This window comes from Podarcis vaucheri (genome assembly GCF_965113315.1).
Source record: "Podarcis vaucheri genome assembly, chromosome: 16".
Classification (NCBI taxonomy): Eukaryota; Metazoa; Chordata; class Lepidosauria; order Squamata; family Lacertidae; genus Podarcis; species Podarcis vaucheri.
The window spans coordinates 6685942-6706718 of record NC_138754.1 but is presented as its reverse complement, the minus strand read 5'-3'; the positions used below and the strand labels follow the sequence as shown (position 1 = coordinate 6706718).

Below are 20777 nucleotides of genomic sequence, written 5' to 3'. Positions count from 1 at the left end.
GATTGCTTGTCTTCTCTTGGGTCCTTTCAATCATGTGTGGGGATGAGATTAAGAAATGCCATCGACTTGTTTATGAATTAATAAAAAAGTTAATGCAGGGCACAGTTGAAGTATGGAATTCTCTCCCACAGGAGACAACGCTGGCCACCATTTTGAATGGCTTTAAAAAAGCAGTAGAAAAAATAAATAAAGCAGGTCAAGGCCCTGCTCCACCTCCATAGTCAGAAGTAGTTTCCTTCTGAATACCAGTTTCTGGGGCTCACAGGTGAGGAGAGTTGCTGTTGCAGTCAGGGCTTCCCATTGGCATCTGGTTGGCAACTGTGAAAAGAGTGTGATACTAGATGGACTATTGACCTAAATCTGCAGGTTCTTATTTTTTCCCCCCAGTTTCAAAATGGGGATAAGTGGGATTTGCTTCAATTCACATTTCAATGTGTGCCCACCTAATGTGTGCTTCCCAAATGAATATCTGAGCTAAAACACACCTATAATTAGAAATTCACACTTCCACAAATTTGGTTGACAATTTTAGTTTGAACACTCTCACGACAATCTTGCGATACTAAGGGTAGTAGACCAGTGGGGTCCTATGCCAAATCTGTAATTCAACAGAGGGGAATTTTGCAATGAAGCATTTGGAACACAGGGTGGAACAGGGGGAAAAATGCCTTAGGAATTTAGATTGAACAGCTTCTGTAGATCCACGGTGAGTGTTTGGCAAAATCTGAGCCCCATATAATAACTAAGCTAGGGGTTTAGCTTTAAACACTTCAAGGGGTGATGGTATGTGATTGACACCTCTTTAGAAGAAATGATCAGCAAAATGCTTAAGACTGATTGCCATAAGCTAAGTCATGCCCATTAATATTAAGGGTGCTATTCTGAGGATGGCAAAGATTATAGACAGATGATTAAGAAATTAGTGAATTGAACTGAAAACTAGAAAAAAAGAAACTGAAATGGACAGAGTGCTGTATACAACATTATAGTGTATACAACATTATAGAGCAGACCCATGGGAAAGGATGGACTTGAATTTCAATGGGTCTACTCCAGGCATGGCCAAACTTGGCCTTCCAGCTGTTTTGGGACTACAACTCCCATCATCCCTAGCTAACAGCACCAGTGGTCAGGGATGATGGGAACTGTAGTCCTAAAACAGCTGGAGGGCCAAGTTTGACCATGCCTAGTCTACACTGTACAGGATGGAACTTGGATACAACCCAGATTCTCCCATGCACGGCAGAAGCACCCAGAAGCAGCAAGAAGGACCTTTTCTGAAGAATCAGGCTAGAAGCAATTAATTTTGTTTCCTCCTGACCCATGACAAGCAACATGAAAGAAGCAAGCAGGGTGTTGTCCCTTCTATTACACCGAGATTGCGATCTGGCATTGTAAACAAAGAAGCCTGGGTAATTACAGGGATTTCAAAGCATGGCCCTTCTGACAGCCTTGGGTCACTGATGAATGAGCAGCTTCAACCACAGCTCATTCCTAGGTGTTTACCTTACAATGCTGGCATGGAGACTCCAAATAAAAAGGGGGCACCATTTTGGATTTAGGGCAATGGCGTCAAAGATTCCATGACCACGTGAAATTTCTCAATATGGAGTCAGACTATTGGTCCATCTAGAGCAGACCTGAGGCACCTGAGTTCTCCAGATGTTGGAAAATGCAAGTGGACGGATGGCATTTAAAATATACAACAGCTAGCTCATAAGGAGGAACGTCTTTCTCCTCCCCAATGGGAAGGGGAAGCTATTTAGATCAGGAGTGGGTAATCTGGTCCCCACTAGATGTTTTTCTTAGACTCTAAGAATCTAACTCCCATCAGCCCCAGCCAGCATCAAGGTTGTTGGAGACTGAAGTCCAGCAACATCTGGAGGGCCATAGCTTCCCCATCCTTGCCATAAACAGCTTATGGTGGGATTATTTAAAGGGCCACCTATGTCTATATGAATTTGTGTGGGCCCACAGGGATCTTTCTTATAGGCTTATCACTAGAATCCACCCAATCCATGGTGGGCACAAGAGACATAACCTTTTCAGTGGTGGCCCCATCTCTATGGAACTCTCTCCAATGAAATATGGGTGTGTGTCCCTCTCCAGTTGTTTTTGAATAGGTCTTAAATACCTTGTTTCCCCATGCAATTCATATCCAAATATGGTTGCTGGTGTATACCAGTTCTGGAAAACCTATGGCCGTCCAGTTTTGGTTGATTTCCCAACTCCCATCGGCCTCAGCAAGTGTGTCCAATGGCCAGAGATGGTGGGAGTTCTAGTTCAGCAACATCTGGAGAACCAAAATGTTCCCCACACCTGGTCTATACTTTTATGTGTTGCTGCCTTTACCTATGGTAGCATTGTGTTAGATGGTTAATGTATTGAATTAGTTCTGATGGTTGCCTCTGTGAAGAGCCTTGAGAGGATTTTTGACCCTAAAAGAGAATCTGTACAGAAATAAAGAAGCTGGAATTCTAGAATAATTTTTGCATGTATTGAGGAAAAGGTTGGGGGGGGTATGATATTTCCATTTGTACTGCTCAGGGTATAAGGCAGGTTTGGGGAACCTTTCGCCATCCAGATGCTATCACTCCCATCTGCTCTAGAAATCACTGCTAATGGCCAGGGATGATGAGAACTGTTGTTTAACAACATCTAAAGGGCTCAAAATTCCCCGAGCCTGTTATAAGCAATGGTTATAAGGTCTGCACCAGATTGGCACCAAAGAATCACCTTTCCTCTTAAAGAGTTTATCAAAAGCAGAAGACCATTCAAGGAACTGCTGCGTTTTCGATCAGTTGAAGTTCCTAAATTGTCTTTGAGGACAGTCTCACACAGAGCACATTGCAATAATCCAGTCTGGATTATTTTGAGGGCAGTTAGAGAAATTTCTGATAGAATCTCTTAGCGATTCCATGCAACTTTATCCATTTCCACTGGTCTTAATGCATCAAGCATGGGTGTTCCCAAGTCACAGTTGCTAAGCCTCTATTGAAAGCACAAAATTAGTGTGTTTCAGAGGAGTTCACCTGCATTGTCTCATCTGGGGGGGAAACTGCTCGGAGAAGCTCAGCTGCCTTTGCAATTACTTCTAACTGCTGTAATTATGCTTATTAAAAATCCCAGTTTCTTTGTTTGAGTCGGTTCCTCCCCTGCTCCCACCCCAGTACAAGCTACCTGGAGAAGTAGTTTCACACCATGACTCTCTTGTAGAACGTGTCTCTGTGTCAGCGTCATAAGACACATAAACCTCCTGAGGATTTCTGCTTGGGTTTTTTTGTTTTTTGTTTGCAAGCTAATCAAACAACACTATTGGTTTCTCAAAAGGCTGAAGGGGTAACTAAAGCCCAGAGCTGTTTTTTTAAATGAAGTTAAAGCTGTAAAAATGTCCGCTTTGATGACACAGTTTCAAAGCCTGCATGGGTCCAGTTTTAAAGCACCTGATTTGCACGCAGAAGGTCCCTGGCGTCTCCAGGTCTGGTTGGGAATGTATCCAATCTGAAACCCTGGTGAGTTGCTGTTGGCCAATACAGACTGAGCTAGATGAACCAATAATCTGACTTTGTATAAGGCAACTCCCTAAATTTCTCTTTAAGTCAACCCTTCATCCAGAACCCTAGGGGATGGAATCTTATTGTATTTCTAGGGGAAGGAGCATTTTTCATGGGGTAGAACACATGCTTCGCCAGCAGAAGTCTCCAAGCCAGGTCAAATCCCCTGTAGGGTATCTCCAGGCAGGGCTAAGGATGTCTCCATTCTGAAACCTGGAGAGCAGCTGTTGGACAGTGTTGGCAACACACATTGGATGGACCAATGGGCCTAAGAAGGCAGCTTGTGTTGGCTTCTTACCCAAAGTTCACCTAGCTGGAAGGACATAATCTCTTCCCCATCTTTTACTGGGGAGCCACTACTTGCCCAGGGGTCTAGGCATGAATCCTCACCTGCCTGTACTTTTAAAAATGGGTTAAAGTTGGTTAGCAGTTCCTCCAATTATATATCAATAAATAAAACCATTTCCCCAATGCTTGGGACTCACGAGTCTGCTTTGCAGGTGTGTGGGCAGTAGGCCTTTGGTTTTACCCAGTGGAATTTTGGGGGAACAGGGAATTCCATATGTCAGCCTTGAACTGGTGGCCTTCCCTTCACTAGCCTTGGGCTTCGCTTGCCTACCATCTTCGTCAGGAGATAATGACCCCATCTGGGAGAGGTTTCAATTTCTTATTCTTTAGAACAAAGGAATCCCATGAAGCTTCACAAACACTCATTAAGGTTACACACATGCAAAGTGGTGCATTATATGGTGAGAGAGATTGGGGCCACACCTTCCTGCTGCATTGCTCAATATGCCCCATTTTACAATATTTTATAGAGTAACCCTATATTCATATACTGAGTAAGTTTAATTGGACTTCCTCCTAGTTGACTATAGCTTGGTTTGTTTTGTTGTTGTTTTTTTTGTTCTTGTTTTAAGTATGTGTTTTGGGTTTTTAAATTACATTTTTATGCTGTGAACCACCCCGAGATCTATGGATGAAGGGCGGTATACAAATTTTAAAAATAATGAACAAAGGTATGGAATAGGAGGTTCCCATTTCATTGGAGCAATGTTGGAGGGTATGGGCTCAGGACACATGGCTGTATTGTGTTCAGGGAGAAAGGTTGTTTTCTGCTGCTCCAGAGAAGCGGACACGGAGCAATGGATCCAAACTACAAGAAAGAAGATTCCACCTAAACATTAGGAAGAACTTCCTGACAGTAAGAGCTGTTTGACAGTGGAATTTGCTGCCAAGGAGTGTGGTGGAGTCTCCTTCTTTGGAGGTCTTTAAGCAGATGCTTGACAACCATATGTCAGGAGTGCTCTGATGGTGTTTCCTGCTTGGCAGGGGGTTGGACTCGATGGCCCTTGTGGTCTCTTCCAACTCTATGATTCTATGATTCTATGATCTGCAGCAGAATACACAGTTAGCTGCCCTCATACTTCTTTGTGTCAATGGAGCCCTCAGAACCCAGGGAAGCATCCTAACCCAAGTCTCTGGAAACTGGGGGTGGCTAACCGATGTGCCTCTAGATGTTGCTGAGCCACAGGTGCCATCATTCCTGACCATTGGTCATACTGGATGGTTCTGATGGGAGGTGGAGTCTTAACCACATCTGGTTGGTTGCTCATGAAATGATAGTTCAGAGATAAGCCTTCCATCACTACTAGGCTGCCTCAAGGTGCCTATCAGCCTACGCTGATAACCACATTGAACCAGTGACCCAATTAGGTGCGCCCTCAGTTAGCCAAATCATCCTCAGTTAAGCCAATAGAATTTCTCTAATCCTTTTTAAAAAGCCATCTAATATATTGTCACTACAATTTGCGGAGTTTAATTATGTACCACATGAATGCAGTATTCCACATGCCCAGCCGGAGGTAAGTCCCATTCAATTAAATGCGGCATACTCCCAGATAAGTGGGACCATAGTTGCAACTTTCATCGGATTATCAGTAATACCACTGAAGTCGCTTTGAAGTGGTTGAAACGCTGATGTGTAAGTGTAAATATTTCCCAATGTATTCAAGTCAATGGAAGGACATACCATGAGAGACAGTGGTGGTGCAGTGGTTAGAGTATTGGACTATTAGCTCGGAGAGCAGAATTCCAATCTCCACCCAGTTATGAAGTTCTCTGAGTGATCCTGTATCAGCCAGTATCTTAGCCTAAGCTATCTCATGGGGTTGTTATGAACATAAAGTTGAAAGAAAGAGAGTCATGCACACTTCCTTGAGCTCCTTGGAGTAAAAGTGGGACAATCATCAGCATTATGCTACTACTGGAGAAAGAGAGGATAGGAACATTGTCAGATAAGAGACAACAGTGGATAGAAGGCCTCTTTAACTCAGGAGTCCAGGTTCCCAGCTTGATAACACAGTAAGCGTAGGTAATTAAAAAGGAGGATTTTTTTGCAAAAACAAACAGATAGCTCTGGCATCATTACTCAAGATGACCCTTCTGAAAACTATTTCTGGAGTTTACAGAAGATATTGAACTTATGACCCTTGTGTTTCTTCTTTTGCTTCCTATCTAGCAGCCCTCCCACCCGCCGACTCTTCAGACTTAATGGATCAGCTCCAACCTCTTCCTGTTCTCAGAGGCTGTCTCTGAGTTTGTTCGTGCCTTTTTGTGCTTCCTGTGAGCTTTGGCTGTGTTCTAGCCTGCTCTCAGCTACTGCCTTAGCAGCCTGCCCGTCAAGGTCAGTCAGAGCAGAAGTCTGCAGCTGCCGGCTCTCCCCTTCCTGACTAACATCTAAGCATCTCTGTTCCTGACTGCTTTCTGCAGTTGGCTGCAAACCTTCACTGGGAGCTGGCTCATTCCTGACACTTTCCAAGGATCATTGTCAGATGACAGTGTATAGATTCCACTCCTATTCAATGCACTCCTCCTATTGGAGCAGAAAAGACAGTGCACCAGAAGTCCAATGTGACCCAAAAGGCAAAATCTAAATACATATGATATCCCTGCTCAATTTTTATCTTGTGGTGTGCATCTCAGAAAGTAAACATTGGCAGCTGGGAGGATTTGTTCTTTCAAACAGATTTAGGTTGTAAGACTATCAGAATAGTTCGGCTCGGTCACTCTACAGGGGGCAAGAAGGCAGTGGGCTTCCCTCGCTGCATTCTTCTCAACAAGTGGAATTCAGAGGCAGAGTCCCCCAGAAACTGGAGATTTAAGTTACCATGTCCATGTGGCAGACTTGTCCTTCTCCACAAATTTGTCTCATCTCTTCCTGACTCTGTGTAAGTCAATGGTTATACCTTCCTCACCACCATCAACAGCTCATCTCTTCTTTATCAATAGGGTTGCTATGGGGGTTAAAGGGGGAGGAGGAGACACATGTATGCCACGTTGAGTTCTTGGGGGGAAACAAATCAGATATACCATATTTTTCACTCTATAAGACGCACCAGACCACAAGACGCACCTAGTTTTGGGAGGAGGAAAACAAGAAAAAAAATATTCTGAATCTCAGAAGCCAGAACAGCAAGAGGGATCATTGCACAGTGAAAGCAGCAATCCCTCTTGCTGTTCTGGCTTCTGGGATAGCTGTGCAGCCTGCATTCGCTCCATAAGACGCACACACATTTCCCCTTACTTTTTAGGAGGGAAAAAGTGAGTCTTATACAGCAAAAAATATGGTAAATGTGAAATTTAAAACAAACAAACAGGATCCAATCTTATGGGCCTGGCTAGCATATGGAGGTCCACCGATTACTTATGTTGCCTTAATCACTCAGTAGCTATTCTTTGTTCCTTTCTCAAAGCTTATGAGTCACAGAGCAACTCCTTATTCCCTGGGATGCTAGGAGGGAGGAAAAGAGATGTCACAAACAGGCCAGTGAACAAAAGTTGCTGCAAAGTATCTATGGCCCAACCCTCAGAGGAGGGAATACCTCAAGCCAGATATCTCACAAAACCTCATCATCACATGTGCTCCGCTCTCGATATTCCAGATCATTTGCTGTTTGGCAGATAGGCATTAAGCACAGCGATGATTCATTTCTCTCTCTCTCTCTCTCTCTCTCTCTCTCTCTCTCTCTCTCTCTCTCTCTTAAAAATGCTGTCATCTGACAAAGCCAGGGCAGGCATCTGAACATGACTTGATAAGCTGCTGTTGACAGGCATTCATATCCCATGACAAGGAACAAACCATTACAGGGATCTTGTGAAAGCACTTCAAAGATCCTTCTTTCCCTTTGCTGGGAATCCAACCGGTACCTCTCCCTGCCTCGAGGGTGTAATTATCCCCTGCTTTGCCTGCCTTGCAGAAAAAAGGGCAAGCAGTAGTTATGACAATTACTCAAGGCTAATAGTGTGAGGCTTGTTTTGAAGAAGCAATGAAGAGTGGCAGAGATGAACGCTCTCTCTCTCTCTCCCTCCTCTAGTCCATCTCACCCCAGAAAAATGGAGTCCATTGAATGTTTTAAGAAATTGTCATAATTTTAGCCTCTTGTTGCTCGGCTGCTCATTCCACACTATGAATAAATGCAGACACGCCCCCCCCCCCAATGTTCTTATTTTCCAGGGACACTCCTGGATTTACATAAGCCGTTCCAGTTTCTGACTTGATCCCAGAATGTCCCACTTTTCCTTAGGAGGTCCCTATTCTCATCAGAGAAATGTTGGAGGATATGGAGATATGCAACCCCCGATCCAACTACACAACCTTTAGAAGACATCTAAAGATAGCCCTGTTTAGGGAAGTTTTTTAAATGTTTTATTTTGCTTTTATATGTGTTGGAAGCCCCCCCAGAGTGGCTGGGGCAATTCGTTCAGATGAGTGGGGTATAAATAATAAAAATTATTATTGTTGTTATTATTAGGGAATAGGATGTCCTTATTTTAATCAGAGAAATGATGGAGGGTGTGTAAGAGAGAGAGTAGCCATATTCACACCATACATTGAAAGCACTAATAACCCCTTCAGACAATCATAAGGTAAAGGTAAAGGGACCCCTGACCATTAGGCCCAGTTGTTGCCGACTCTGGGGTTGCGGCACTCATCTCGCTTTATTGGCCGAGGGAACCGGCGTACAGCTTCCGGGTCATGTGGCCAGCATGACTAAGCCTCTTCTGGCAAACCAGAGCGGTGCACGGAAACGCTGTTTACCTTACCCCGCCAGAGCGGTACCTATTTATCTACTTGCACTTTGACGTGCTTTCAAACTGCTAGGTTAGCAGGAGCAGGGACCAAGCAATGGGAGCTCACCCCGTCGTGGGGATTTGAACCGCCGACCTTCTTATCGGCAAGTCCCAGGCTCTGTAGTTTAACCCACAGCGCCACCCAGATCCCTCAGGCAATCATGGATTTCCCCAAAGAATTCTAGGAGCTGTTGTTTGATAAAGGTGCTGAGAATTGTTAAGAGGCCCCTATTACTCTTGGAGAGCCATAGCTCCAGGAATTCCCTGTAAAGAAGGGTGCTATCCACGATGCCCATAGTTTGCTGCTATTGTTCGAGAAAGTTTCCTGGGAATACCAGCTACTGGCACTTACAACTGCGGAGAACTAATGCTGTGCTCAGGTTCTGCTCGCAGACTTTCCAAAGGCCACTGTGAGAAGAGAATGCTGTACAACAGGGGTCAGCAACATTTTTCAGCTGTGGACCGGTCCACTGTCCCTCAGACCTTGTGGGGGGCCGGACTATATTTTGAAGGGGAAAAAATGAACGAATTCCTATGCCCCACAAATAACCCAGAGATGCATTTTAAATAAAAGGACACATTCTACTCATGTAAAAACACGCTGATTCCTGGACTATCCGCGGGCCAGATTTAGAAGGCAATTGGGCCGCATCCGTCCCATGGGCCTTACGTTGCCTACCCCTGCTGTATAAGATGGGACCCCTTTCACCTAACCTAGTAAGGATCGTCTGATGTTCACCTGTTACGGATACCGTATCATCTTCGCAATAATTTGCTATACTTAAAATTGACCTGTTTTAAAAGGTTTATCTAGAATTACAAAACCATACAGAACCTCACTGAGCCTTGTCCAAATCTGTCAAATCAAACACAGTCATCCAGATGATTAAATCCGTATTACAGGCTTCGGGCTGTGACTTATTTGTTTTTCTTTCCTAATTGGCCTTCCGATACATGGGTTTATGTCAATTGCGCAACCTGGCATTTCAGTTTCCTTACGCGTACATCCCAGGATGATTTAATTATTTCCTGGGTTCAGGTCTATGTGTGTAAGGCTTGAAAGTTTCAGCAGAAAGAAAGAGGAAACCACACAACCATGATATCAATATTGTAGTCCTCACAACCATAGCATAGCATCCAGGGACTCAGCTACATTAGTCAAAAGCAACACTTTGAATGCGTTATAAACATGCAATGCCAGATGGCGCCAGAGAGCAAACAAATTTTCTATGTGATTTTTACATAGGTTTCCCCCCTTCTTTTGTGATAACTATTTGATTTCTGACTTATTAACAGCGCGCGGGGGGGGGGTTCTGTGTGTAGATCCACCCCAGGTCATTCCTATCATTTGGAATGTCATGGGTTCTCCATACCTTACATTAGAGAGGTGGCCTCACTCACAATGTAATATTGTAATTATGGTGAAATTACATCATTTAAAATCTAGACAAGGACTATAATTTTCAGCCTTTTTTTGTAAATATAGCTTAGCATCATTTTATTACTTATACAGCCAATAGTACATTTTCCATACAACCTCACATATTTGGCATTTGACTTGACTGACATGTAATATTCTAGCGCTTTTAAAAATTTCAGATGTCACTCCTAATGTAGCCAGTGTAGACAATGGCGATCTAGATGGACCCAAGGTCTCACTCAGTTTAAGGCAGCTTCTTATGTTCCCAAATGTCTAATCAACCAAATTAGCCAGTCTTTCAAATATTTTCATACTGTCTCGGACCCTGCCATGAATAACCAAATAGTGGGAAGATAAAAGACTATGTATGCAACAACTGTGGCAAGAATTCTTTTAGCCGCAAAATGGAAACAACGAGAAGTACCAACGAAAGAAGAGTGGCAGATGAAGATGACGGACTTTGCAGAACTGGCGAAGCTGACGGGAAAAATCTGAAACCAGCAGGATCAAGTATTCCAAAAGGACTGGAGTAAATTAATACGATAGTTGAAAGATTATTCTAAACAATTGACATCACTAGCAGGGTTGTCTGAAGACTTGTAATGAGAAATTTCTGTTTTTCTATTTTTATTTACATTTTGAGCTATTTTGTAATGAGTGTAATTAGAACTGGGAAATGTACAAAATGCAATGATATAAAGGTTAATTTTGAAAGCCATGAGGTGGGAGGTATGGAAGTTGATGGGCTCTAAAGAGTCAGAGTATATATAACACCAAATAGTATACAGGCAACTCCCTGTTTGTGCAAGGGTTGCGTTCTGGGTCATTGCATGTTTGTGAAATCATGCGTAATCAAAATACCCATTGAAGAAACCTGCAAGCACCCCATTTTGGCCCTTCCCCATTCTGTCCCTTTTTGTGACGTTTTGGGGTCACTTCCAGGTTTAGCGTGATATGTGTGTGTGTGTGAGCGGTTGTGCACATATCAGACGCGCCCAAAACGGTCACTGCCTGCATTAGTAGTAGTTGTTGTATTGATGGTAACAACGAATTCACTGTCAATTATATCATTTTTTACCCTAGAAATCCCAAAATTGGGGAGATGCCATAAATATAATTGGAGTTTCTCCTAAAGCAAGATGGTGAGTGGTTGGTTGGAAGACCCTGAGTGAAAGGCAGGGAAGGCAAGGTCCCAGGGTGAGAGACTGGGAGAAGAAAAGGAAACTGCTAGGTGAGAGCTGGGAGGGTCTACTTCTTTCTGTGCATAGCTGTCAACTTTTCCCCCCTTTTAAGGGAAATTTCCTTAGAATCATAGAGTTGGAAGAGACCCCAAGGGCCATCGAGTCCAACCCCCTGCCAAGCAGGAAACACCATCAGAGCACTCCTGACATATGGTTGTCAAGCCTCTGCTTAAAGAGCTCCAAAGTAGGAGACTCCACCACACTCCTTGGCAGCAAATTCCACTGTCGAACAGCTCTTACTGTCAGGAAGTTCTTCCTAATGTTTAGGTGGAATCTTCTTTCTGAATAGGATTCCTCACAAGAAAAGGGAAAAGTTGACAGCTATGTTTCTGTGTGTGACAAGGGTTAAGGGCTATCTTTGAGAGAGGACTCTGTACTTTCTTTCTTTCTTTCTTTCTTTCTTTCTTTCTTTCTTTCTTTCTTTCTTTCTCTGTTTTTGTTTTTAATGTAGATTAGCTCCTTTTATTTTATTGTATTAGGAAAAACCTTTAATAAAATATTATGGGTGAGGGAATAAAATAAAGAAAGCAGGTGTGAATAAACCTGACCCTCCAGATTAGGGGTAGGCAAACAAAGGCCCGGGGGCCGGATGTGGCTCAATCGCCTTCTAAATCTGGCCTGTGGATGGTCCAGGAATCAGCATGTTTTTACATGAGTAGAATGTGTCCTTTTATTTAAAATGCATATCTGGATTATTTGTGGGGCATAGGAATTTATTCATTTTTTCCCCTTCAAAATATAGTCTGGCCCCCTACATGGTCTGAGGGGTGGTGGACCCACCCACAGCTGAAAAAGGTGGCTGATCCCTGCTCCGGATGTTGCTGAACTACAATTCCAATCATCCCCAGCCATTGGCCATGCACGCTGTGGTCAATGGGGATTGTAGTATACTAGGAACAAGGAGAAGGTCCCGCTCCTGTAGCAAAGCTTTAAAAAGTGGAAATGTGCTGCTACCTTGTGGAAGATGAGAGTACTCCTCAGCACTTGTATTTTTATTATAAACACAAGTGGGACCTGTAAACAAAGCGTCAAGCATGCAGTGTGTGTGTGTGTGTGTGTGTGTGTGTGTGTGTGTGTGTGAGTGAGTGTGTGTGTGTGTGTGTGTGTGTGAGAGAGAGAGAGAGAGAGAGAACTTTCCAGGAAGCATTTCTGAAGCCCTCAACCACCTTCCCTGGCTTCCCACACTTCCTATTCTGAAAAAGCACAAATGGAGGGACTGCAGTGTTTTGCTTCCCCCAGTTTTAAGTGAAGCACAGACACCCAGGAAAGCTAAAGCATTCAGACCACTGTTGAGATTATTTGTAGAACTGAGTTAAAACTGTGAAAAGGGTTAGAGCACCTTCACTGTTGAGGGAAGACTAAGGGTTGTATCCCACCAAGTTCTACTCAAAGCAGACCCACTGAAATAAATGAGTCAATCATGCCCATTAATTCTAAACAGTCTACTCTGAGTAGGAGTACCATGGCCCACAACCTTACATTCTCCAAGGTTTTGGGGGGTGGATACCTAAAATTGTGCTATAAAACAAATGATTAGAATTTGGATATTAGAAGTTAATGCAGTTCATGGCCACCAGGAGGCAATGATGCCTACTAAGAACTTGATGTTATGGATCAGAGCTTCTAAGAGTCTGAGGGATGCTATGGAGACAAAAGGCTCACCCGTCTCAAAATCTGCCTTGTGTGTTACTTGGTCCATCTTTTTTTGCAGATGAACCACAAGATGTTTCTACTGACTTTACGATAGACAGATTTATGTCAGGCAAAAACCCCACTTCCTGCTAATTAGCAGTAGCACAAAAAAAGGTTTTTGGAATTGGTTACATGGCAACTTGCCTGGCAGTGTAGTGATGTAAGATATGAGAGCCACCCTCAAGCTGGTGCCTTCCAAATGTTGTTAGACTGTAGCTCCCATCAGCCGAAGGCTGGGGTACAATCAAGCAAATGGCTTCTCAACAGCCTTGGGGGTAGCTGGTGCAAATGTCTTTGTCTGAGAGGAGGAGGACCCTACATACAGTGGTACCTCGGGTTAAGAACTTAATTCATTCTGAAGATCCATTCTTAACCTGAAACTATTCTTAACCTGAGGTACCACTTTAGCTAATGGGGTCTCCCGCTGCCACACAATTTCTGTTCTCATCCTGAAGCAAAGTTCTTAACCCGAGGTACTATTTCTGGGTTAGCGGAGTCTGTAACCTGAAGCGTCTGTACCAGAAGTGTCTGTAACCCGAAGTACCACTGTACTGTATTGCGTTGGGATGGCTTCCCATCCCTCCCCCCCCAATTCAAAAGTGAAATACCATAAGAAGGGCCTGATAGATCAGGCCAATGGTCCATCAAATCTAGCATCTTGGTCTCACAGATGCTCAGCCAGATGCTTGTGGTGAACCCTCAAGGAGCACCTGAGCATGAGAGCACTCTCCCCTCCAAAAACTGGTCTCCAAAAACTGGTACTCAGAAGCATTACTACCGCCAACCGTGGAGGCAGAGGAAGGTCATCTTGGCTAGTAACCATAGACAGCCTTATTCTCCATGAACTTGCCCCACTTTGTCCACTGTTGCTTAGTCCAAGTGTCTTCCCTAAGCCTTTTAACCAGGGAAGACTTTAGCAGAATGCCCCATAGATTCCACTTGGGCCCTTTTTTCCATCCTGTGACCACTTAACTTGGGAGAAAACCCAGCAGAACACAAGAGGATTTGCTCCCGAGGGAACATCTGCAGTTACCATTATGTGTTTCAAGCTATTTCATTGTATCAAAGGCCAATAGCATAACTCCACCCCCTAAATTTGAAATGAAATAAGGGCATGTTGCATATCCCAGTACTTGTTATTCACAGGACAGAACAGAAGGAGGCAGAAGTGAGCCTGTTTCATTGTTATTCTCATTTATTTTGAATCAGCTGGTGCATTTATTTACTTCTGCTAGGGATGTGCATAGCCCTTTTCAAAGGACAAGAAGGTGGGGTCTCCATCCCAAGGACCTTCCCCTCTAACATTCAGCACAAGGGACACAAAGGAGCACTTGAAGCAATCCTTCATCCTTGCATGCTTTGTTGTATATCTTCACATGAGTAAAAAGCCCCAAAATTTTAAAATCTAAACAAGGGGTCTGGAATATCCATGGGATGGTGGTGGATAGGTTTCTCTGTGGCTACACCTCTGCACAGATATTCTTCTTCTTGTCCCATTAACCTTGTGGTTCCCAGTGAGGACTATGGCTCAGTGCTAGAACATCTGTGTAGCTTACAGAAGGTTCTGTGTTCAATCTCTGGTACCTCCAGGTAAGGCTGCGAATTGTATCCTGTCTGAAAACCCCTGGAGAGCCACAGGTGATAAACATAAACAAAACCAAGCTTGATAGACCTCGGTATAAAGCCAGGCCAGATTATTTTAAGTAGCACGCTTTCAATTGGAATTTTGCATGGTTAGCATTTCTGGTGGGGAGTGGGAAATAAGACTTTAGAAAGATTGTCCTTTATAGCTTGTTTTCACTGGATGTTCCTGCCGAGTTAGACTCTTATATACCTGTATGAGAGGAGATGTGGCTTCCTTCGAACAGTGTAAGATTTTCCATGAGTGGCTTTTCTTCCCTTCAAAGACTCAGAAGTCGGTAGGGAGGAATGAACAGCCCTGCGTGGCCAAGAACTTATGTCACACAGGGAACCATAGCAGGGTTGATGTTTAGCAGTGACTACCTCTTTGGAAGCATTCGGAATTACCGGAACAACCACATGGATGGATGGCGATGTTAACATAACATCTGAGTTGCGAAGCTGTGAGGAATGCGTGACACTGAGTCTGTAGCGAGCCATGTTGGTGGAATAACCAGAAGGATCTACAATGACAGCCACAACAAAAATGCAGGGAATTAGATTATATCATTTCTATAGCGCTTTTCTTTTAAAGGTTTTTTTTTTTTTTAAGGAAAGGTTGTTTAAGATGATGAAAAATTAGAACACAATAGAGGTGTCATGATAGAAGTTTGTAATATTATGCATGGCATGTATAGAGAAAAGAAGAAGAAGTTAGGAGCTGAGAAATACAGATCATAGGAGATTAGGAACTGCTTAAAGAACAGAAGATGAAGAAGAAGAAGAAGAAGAAGAAGAAGAAGAAGAAGAAGAAGAAGAAGAAGAAGAGTAGTAGTAGTAGTAGTAGTTTGGATTTGATATCCTGCTTTATCACTACTCAAAGGAGTCTCAAAGCGGTTACAATCTCCTTTCCCTTCCTCCCCCACAACAAACACTCTGTGAGGTGAGTGGGGCTGAGAGACTTCAAAGAAGTGTGACTGGCCCAAGGTCACCCAGCAGCTGCATGTGGAGGAGCGAAGATGCGAACCTGGTTCACCAGATTACGAGTCTACCACTCTTAACCACTACACCATGCTGGCTCTCACTCTCTGCTCCCTGTGATTCAGGGACATCCAGTGAAGTTGAACACTGGAAGGTTCAGGACAGATATGACTTCTTTGATTCCCATGGAATCATAGAACTGAAGCGTTAAAAGGGACCCCAAGGATCATCAAGTCCAACCCCCCTGCAATGCAGGACTATGCAGTTGTCCATACAGTGATCAGACCTGCAACCTTGGCACTGGTTAAACCATGGAATTTGCTCCCTCAGGAGGCAACAGTTGGCTCCAACTTGGATGACTTCAAAAGAGGATTAGACAAATTGATGGAGGAGGAGAAGGATATCAGTGGTTACTGGACATAATGGCTAAGCTTTGCCTCCACATGCTCTTCATACTTTTTGAAACAAATTGCCCTCACACATTATGAAGGTTCTCAGTCATCTGTGCTATATAAGCCGTTCACCAAGCTGAAACGCTATGAATCACCAATGCTGCTCTTTATTCCTTTTTGCTCTTTCATGCTATTTCTGTCTGGGGTTTACCACTGCACAATTATTTATTATTTATACACCACCCATCTAAATGGGTTGCCCCAGCCACTTTGGGCAGCTTCCATTATATAAATATAAATATATATAAATTAAACATTTAAAAAACTTTCCTATGCAGGGCAGCCTTCAGATGGCTTAGGGGGGTCACATAACACCATACCACCCAACATTTATCTGGTGGAAGTTGGGACATCCTACCAAACCCTCCAGCTTTCATTGAAAATTTCAATGAAAATAGTGCCGTCCTAAGGAAAAGCAGGTGGCGCTGTGGGTTAAACCACAAAGCCTAGGACTTGCTGATCAGAAGGTCAGCGGTTTGAATCCCCGTGATGGAGCGAGCTCCCGTTGCTCGGTCCCAGCTCCTGCCAACCTAGTAGTTCGAAAGCACGTCAAAGTGCAAGTAGATAAATAGGTACCGCTCTGGCGGGAAGGTAAACGATGTTTCCGTACACTGCTCTGGTTTGCCAGAAGCAGCTTAGTCATACTGGCCACATGGCCTGGAAGCTGTACGCCAGCTCCCTTGGCCAATAAAGCAAGATGAGTGCCGCAACCCCAGAATCCAGTCCCAGAGTCCAGTCATCCATGACTGGACCTAATGGTCAGGGGTCCCTTTACCTTTACCATTAAGGAAAAGTGGGGCATTCCGGGAACAAATCAGAAACTGGGACAGCTTCTGTAAATCCAGGACTGTCCCTGTAAAATAGGGACCCCCTGGAGGGTCTGCAATAACTAAACAGAGCCTTGTTGGATCAGACCAAAAGCCCATCCAGTCCAGTATCCTGTTTTCACAGAGGTCAACTGGATGCTTGTGGGATGCTGGCAAGCAGGTCCAGAGTGCAGCAGCACTTTCCCCGCTTGTGATTCATGCCAGCTGATATTCAGAGACACATTGCCTTTGACAGTGGAGGGAAAACATGGCCATTTAGTAAATGTCCATCCTTGACCAGCTCTAAAGTGCAGGCAAGAAAGAAAAACAATTTAGATTCTTACCTAGTGACTGAAGAGAAGCGGGTTACATCTGTTCCAGCCAAATTGCTTGCTGACTTAGGAATGACAGACACATATATACAGCCTTGAATAATAACACACCATCCAAAGGAGGGCTCTGAGTGCAACTCAAATTGCTCTAAATTAATGTTTTCTTCTTTGCTGCTGTTAGCTCATCCCCCGCAGAATGATGTTTAGACCAGTGTTTCCCAACCTTGGGCCTCCAGCTGTTTTTGGACTACAACTCCCATCATCCCTAGCTAGCAAGACCAGTGGTCAGGGATGATGCGAATTGTAGTTCAAAAACAGCTGGAGGCCCAAGGTTGGGAAACACTGGTTTAGACTCCTGTCCAATGTGTATAATTTTGTAATGGAACAAGCCTGGAAACAGACCAGCAACGTTCAGTCTACAAACTCCAGGGTGTGTTTAAGTTAGTGATCTGTCTCTGACCTTAGATACTGCCTTCAACCATGAAGGATGAGCATGGCTATCATGACTGGTAGCGATTGACAGCCTGGTTCTCCGTGAATAGGCTTACCACCCATGAAAAATGTACACAAAGGTGACCTGCACCCAAATGTGTGTGAATTTCCTAAAGGTATGTTGGTTGCAGTGGCATAGCGTGGTTTGCCAGTGCCCAGGGAGACACAGAGGGGTGGGTGGGTGGGAAACAGATGGAGTGCACATGCACATTCAACTGCCTAATGGCATCTGTGTCACCCAGGAGATCACAGCCGCAGAGATAAGAAAAGAAGAGTCGTTCCATTGTCTGGAGAGGTCAGTTCCTGGTTCTCATGGAGAAGCCATTTACAATGGAGCCCAGCGATGGTAGTGAACAGCTGTATTGAGGCAGCACCAGGTGTTGAAATTTTGCACCCATAAAAATGTTGTGCCCAGGACAACCACCCTTGTGGTCCCCGACATGCTATGCCACTGGTTGGTTGTGTGAGTGTCTGGGCCCACACACATTTGTGTCTGACTCTTCACAGTGTTGCCCAGTGACTTTTCCCCCCTTCACACTGCGGTCACTGGTGTGATTGAAATTTGGCACAGCGTGTCGATATATTAATCAAAAAGCCACCATTCAGTAACATGTACTGCAGTGTGAAAGGAACAGTAGAAGATGGGACAGAAGCGTTAGCATTTTAGGAAAACTAATGCAATATTCTGCATGTCTTAATGCACCCTTGGTGCCATGCATTGTGTTCTTGGGGGGTCTAGAACTTGAGGATAAATGGGGGGGGGTCTCATGATGCCAGTTCTGAAGATAGCTTTGATGGGCCCTCTAGATATGGGGCTGCCTCTCTCAATCTAGATGATTCCCACATCAACATGAATTGGCCTAATTCAGTTCAATGTCTGGGATTCAGCCCTATATGTGATGATTGTGGTGCTATAATGTGTTCTATCCTGCAGTAATGGATATTCGAGTTCTCACATATCGTGCTGCATGGGCTCTGTATTTCTGCAATGGTGCTGTGCATCTCGGGCCATTTCAAAATGATTTCTTCCTGTTGTTGTTTGTCTGCATTTTTATTTTCTAAGAGCTATAATCAGCGTGAGGGACAGCAGTTTGCAGCAACAGTGGAATTATTGGGCGAGGGATTGCTGGAAGGTCTGCTCCAAGGGAGGATGAAAGAATTTCATACTATATATATATATACTTAATTCCACACACCCACAACACCCACATCCCAAAAAGAGTTCCTGTTTACACAATGGATTGGTTAAAAGTTTATTTAAAAAAAGTTTATTGGGGGAACAAGTTAGTATCAATTGCTGCTAACCATGGTGGATATAATTTCCCTTCTTGTCACGGTCCGGTCTACGGGCGATTGAAGTCCTGGCTGAGGACGTCAGGACTGGCAAGATGGTGGGGTGGGAACAGGAACGAGAGTCCAGAAGCCAGGGGTCCGAGGGTCAGGAAGCAGGAAGTCATGAAGTCAAGGGTCCGAGGGTCAAGAAGCAATGAGCCAAACACAGGAAGGCAGGAAACATGTTGTTGTAGCAAAGAGCCGAAGGGAAACGCTGACCTTATATCCCTTCACAGCTCTTGCCACCAGGTGCAGTGAGTTACCAGGCAGCCTCACCTGTGCGGCCGTGCCTTGCCTCCCCAGAACAAACTTAGGAAGGCCCCAGTCCTGCGAAGCCCAACTGGTCACAGGGCCCGGCTCCTGCATGCACTCCTGACACTTCCCTCTTGGAGGGAGACTGCCTCTGAATATCATTTTCTGGGAATCACAAGAGGGTAGGCTTGTCAGGGGAAAGAGGTGTCAACAGCTGCCTCAATATTCCTAAGCAGGGGGCTCAGCCTCCTTCCCTGCCAATATTGAGGGGGTGGAGGGGGCTGAACTGCTGAGCCAAAGCATCAAAGGCAGGGTCCTCCTGAGCGCAAGGGGGGAGGAGCTGCAGCCATTGAAGCTGTGCCACCCACCGCAAGTCCTCCTCCTAATGTTGCAGCACGACATCACGGGCCACACCACATATTGTCCTGCTACCCCTCAATCTTCAGCCCAAGGTGGTGCCTCTGCAAGCGGAGGAGGAGCAGAATTGCTATTGCATTCAGATTCTGCTTCTGGGCTTCCCACAAGCAGCTGCTTGGCCTCTGTGAGAACAGGATACTGCTCTAGATGGCCTTTGGCCTGATCCAACAAAGCTCTTCTTGATAGAATCATAGAAATGTAGAGCTGGAAGGTATGCCAATGGTCATCTAGTCAGGGCCGTCTTTAGCATATGCGCTGCCGGGGTGCAAAGATCTGCCCAGCGCCCGCCCCCAAATTAACATTTATTGAGCTTTTTTGGGGAGGGGGGAAGCCAAAGTTGTTAACCTTTCTTTAGGGGGGGAAATTGCTCACCTGTAACGATGATGCAGTGGAAAAAGAACTGCTTTTGTTTCCTGACTTGTTGGGAATATTTGACGCTACGGAGTAACAGAGTGACGGAGGGGTGGGGACTTTCGCTCCATTGCTTTTCACTGCCGCCAATTGAGAGGGACCAGTATATAGAAGGTATACATTTGGTGCCCCCCAGAATTTGGCGCCCGGGTGCCCTGCACCCCTTGCACCCCCGAGTAAAGACAGCCCTGCATCTGGTCCAACCCCCTCTCCCTCTAAGGTAAAGGTAAAGGGACCATGACAGTTAAGTCCAGTCATGAACGACTCTGGGGTTGCGGTGCTCATCTCGTTTTACAGGCCAAGGGAGCCAGCGTTTGTCCGCTTTGCAGACAGTTTTTCTGGGTCATGTGGGTCATGACTAACACCGACACCAGAGCAGTGCAAGAAAATGCCGTTTACCTTCCCACCAGAGTGGTACCTATTAATCTACTCACACTTTTTGGTGTGCTTTCGAACTGCTAGGTTGGCAGGAGTTGGGACCGAGCAATGGGAGCTCACTCCATCACAGGGATTCGAACCGCTGACCTTCTGATTGGCAAGCCCAAGGCTCAGTGGTTTAGACCACAGCACCACCCACATCCCTACCCCCTCTTAATAGTATCTTAATATATCTGTCCCATCCTCTTGAGATGCATTTCCAAC

General features: G+C 44.7%; 1 long non-coding RNA gene across 1 annotated transcript; it reads right to left on the bottom strand.

Annotated features, from left to right (window-relative positions):
• Positions 1-14209: 14209 nt before the first annotated feature.
• Positions 14210-17434, bottom strand: LOC309520785. Its single transcript, XR_014214418.1, has 2 exons — positions 17244-17434; positions 14210-15184 (listed from the first exon to the last, which is right to left on the bottom strand). It is a non-coding gene; the product is annotated as an uncharacterized lncRNA (long non-coding RNA).
• Positions 17435-20777: the final 3343 nt, after the last annotated feature.